Source organism: Macadamia integrifolia, chromosome 5 (assembly GCF_013358625.1).
Source record: "Macadamia integrifolia cultivar HAES 741 chromosome 5, SCU_Mint_v3, whole genome shotgun sequence".
In the NCBI taxonomy this organism is placed as follows: domain Eukaryota; kingdom Viridiplantae; phylum Streptophyta; class Magnoliopsida; order Proteales; family Proteaceae; genus Macadamia; species Macadamia integrifolia.
The window spans coordinates 29404386-29408504 of NC_056561.1; the positions used below are offsets into that span (position 1 = coordinate 29404386).

The 4119-nt window shown below is 36.3% G+C and overlaps 1 pseudogene; it reads right to left on the reverse strand.

Annotated features, from left to right (window-relative positions):
- Positions 1–238: 238 nt before the first annotated feature.
- Positions 239–4119, reverse strand: LOC122078714 (annotated as a pseudogene).

Here is a 4119-nt window from a genome sequence, read left to right on the forward strand (position 1 = left end):
AAGCCTCTCTACACTAGAAAGACATGATAGTCATAAGCAGGCCCACCTTACCCCGCTCGTTTCTATATACATTTCAGTGAAGTGAGGATACAAGTGGTATTACATCTTGCCACCAGGGGCATTTCCAGAAATAAATAAATTTAAAAGATACTAGATAAGGAATACACTTCCTTTGTTCATCTTTCCTTTCTTTGAGTGGTTGACAAGTGAGAACGGCTAGAACAAGAAGAGAAACAGGTAAGGAAAAATATCCTCTTCCAAAGAAAATTAGTTCACAATTTCGATGCCCATTTACAGATGAATAAAGTCAATAGGTTGAGAAGAAAAAAAATCTAAAACTATGTAAAATGTGAAAGAGAATAAGGAAAGGAAGAGTTAAAAGTGGAGGTATAACTCTCAAGGGAAAATTCAGATGAGAATTCCCAGAAGCACTGAATAAGTATCTGATCTTGCTATGTTGAAATTATATGTGGCTTCTGTAAAAGCATAAGTGTTATCCAATTCAATACAACTTGAAGTTGTCTGTGGATTTTGTAAGTAATCTTTTTTGTAAAACCAGGCGCCTATTGTGGACCCCGTTCCCCTGGTAATGGTAGATGATGCTGCACAGACCACGTCTCAATGATGAAACATCAAACATTTCGATGAACCTCATATCAGATACCCTGGCTTTTTTACCGGCAAACTGATGGTATTCCTTAAACACAGAAGACAAGCACCAATTCTGCAGTTTCCTCAAGCAACCTACAAGGGTACCGGTCCGATGCTGCAGCATATGGACATTAAATAAATAACATTACATGCTGTACTTGAAATCTAGATGCATAATAAACTTCTATGAAATCTTAAGAACTTGAAAATCATGATAGTTAAAGCATGTGCCCATACCTTTCCACGATTGCAATGGATCAGAACTGGATGGTTTCGGACATCTGTAAAACAATAAAAAAGAGTGTCAAACAGATAGGTACCTATTAATCTGAATCAAAGTTGGTGATTGCAACTGTTGTTTTTTTATCAGTACCAAGTAGGACTTTCAGAGCCTCCGTGATGACATCCTTGGGAATAGTCACAAAAGGCTCCTGCAGGATGCATATAGTTATAAACAAAGGTATCATCATGCCAAAAAAAAAAAAAAAGGAAGGGAGTGGATAAGCCAGATTGAATCAAATATAATTGTAAAATCTATAAACTCATGCCCAAAGAAAAGGAGCAGTATGTCTTCTTAACCAAAAAGAAGGTACCACCATTTATTCAGTTGCTGACTCATCGTAATTTTTAGATCTAATTCATGGAGGGAATGTTGATGCAATTTAGGTTATCTATTTCTGATGCTATATAAGTCATGGAATTTTTGAATTCTTAAAAAAGTAACTTTTAACATCTACTCACTAAATATGCAACCTAAATACAATCTTTCTATTTATTTCCAATATCCCCTACCATTTGACTCTAAATTTCCATTCATGAATTGATGGCTCTTCAGTGTTGTATATGCCCTGCTCATCAAATAACCTTCAATATAGTAGGATAACTTCAAATTTGGTCCAAGCTACAACCATAGAATCAGTAAGCATCCCAAGTGTTCCAAGTTATTCTTAAAATGGGCCCATTACATTTTCTCCACCTGCCAGGTCATATTCCCTCCAAGTTGCCAACATAAACTCCATTCAAAAATATCTAATTTCAATCTGGTGACCAATGGTACTCACCTATTTGAGTTTAAATGGCAGTACTAATCTAAGTGTGACACGAATAGAGTAATTTATGCAGAGTACTTTTCAAGTCAGACTCTGCATAAATATTAACAACTTGAAACAAAAGCATCATGGGATTCCTGCTGCAGGGCACTTGTCAATTTTCAAAGAGCAACTTATATAACATTATATCACAACAATTTTTTATCATGTTGGAATTAATTCATAAAAGATAAAACTGAAACTACTCAAATCTTTCGCTAGATCATGGCCACCCATAATAGAATCCTAGTATTGGATGAATTTATGAACTAAACATCATGTCTTCCTAGTGAATTTTAAATGGTAGCAGGCGAGCAAGATCCTGTGCAACACAACTAGTTCAACACATGTCTAACAGTAGATAGGTTAAAATCACCAAAAGACCCTAAAAATTTCCTTCTACATACAAGTCTCCAGCATGCTAAATCTTCTACCTACATATCAGAGCAAATTGATCTAGTTTGATTGCCTTCTTACACTTTTATTCGGACAGAAAAAATAGAATCTCATTTTTGAACTAACAACTAAGACAATGAAATATAATCACTGCTAATTGCATAATTCTTCAAACCAGTAGATAAGTGAAAGTAATTGCTGCCAGAATTATTAATTATCAAAACAAGTAAAACAGTCATCCAGAAAGTGAGATGCCTCATCTGAAAGGTGAACACGCTAACTCTATATTATATTTTCAAGGACTAGGAAGGAGTATCACAATGCAATAAGTGCAGCAATTTTCTAAAACAAAAGAGAAGTGAGACATGAAACCTCTCCTCCTTGGATCTTGGTTAGGCATTATCCACAGCAACTTCTATTGTCCACCTAAAACTATAAGCCTACATGTTTTAGGTTCTGAAAGAAAGACATGAAATTTAAACTATCTACTTTCAAAAGAAAACTGGAAAACAAATGTTCAACAACCTGAACAAGCTAAAACAAGTAGGATTATAAGACTAACATTACAGAAGATAACCAACATCCATCTGGTAACTTATGCCACCTAGATTAGATTCCTTACTTCTGAAGTACCAAATGAAATAGAGACATGTAACAGTTAGTCATGTAGGTGCCATTCATAATTGGTTTCATTTACCTTTCCTAGATAGAGTTCCTTAATCTAGAAAAACATACACCACTCTTCATCTTAGAAACCTGGTTATTCTGGACCTTGATGTATTTTTCTTAAATTCATGCCTGAGAATCAAATCACTCAGTCTTTCCATGGTTGATCAGTACATCCAAATCCATTACGATTGTAGACTTAAAGTTCATTCACTGATATGATTGCATTCCACACAATCTTTCAGCTACAAGTACAGAGTAGGACACATTAACAATCAATCAGGCAATTGACCCTCACAGAGAAAAAAGTAACACCTGAAATAATGTTTCCCAAAATCACAATCGAAAGAGCAAGAAAATGAGAAAATTACCTTGTTCCCATCAATCCCAAACTGGAAAAGCTTGATATCATGATTTAGAAGAAACTGAGAGTTATCTTCCGGATAGGGTTCAGGACACAAGTATCTGCCCAAAAATTACTTGCAGATTAGTAATTCATAAAACGAAAAAAAAAATGAAACAGAAACATACAAGGTAGAGAGAGAGAGAGAGAGAGAGAGAGAGAGAGAGAGAGAGAGAGAGAGAGAGAGAGAGAGAGAATTACATGATTGATTGAAGATTTAGGGTTTCCAGGAAAGCGAAATTGGAGTCCTTGGGGAAACCAGACCTGTAGATCCCTCTCTCAACCGTAGAGAAATTCAAGGGAGGAACCAACACATCCTCTTCCTCCTCCAGCACCACCACTTCCTCAGCTTCAAACTTCGCCATTACCATCGTTGGTCCTCCTCCTTCACGTCCTTTCGTCGCCAACACCATTGTCGCTTTTTTCTTTCTTTCTTTCTTTCTTTCTTTCTATCTTTCCGTATATCAATTCAACTGCTCCGAGCCTTCTCTTCCTCAAAATTTAAAGCAACACGAAATCAGACCAATATTTGAAGACAAAGATTGGAAGAAAGTCAGGATTCACAAAGGACGTCGTCGCTTGTGCAGATTCTGATTCTTCCATGAAGAAAAGCTTACGTCCTTTAACGCCTTTTCTTTTTTCCCCTTTTCCTTTTCCTCCTTTTCCTCCTTTTCCTCCTTTTCCTTCAGTCGCTTCTTGGATAACACGAAAAACTGAAAATGTCAAAACAGCAGGAAAGAATCCCAATCTTATTAAAGGATTTTAGAAAAACTGAAAAGAACGTTTTTAATTCCCCTGGATTTTCAGAAAATCAAGAGAGAGAGAGAGAGAGAGAGAGAGAGAGAGAGAGAGAGAGAGAGAAGAGAGAGAGAGAAAAGAAAAAACGGTCGGAAAAGAAGTCCAAGGCTGGGGGAA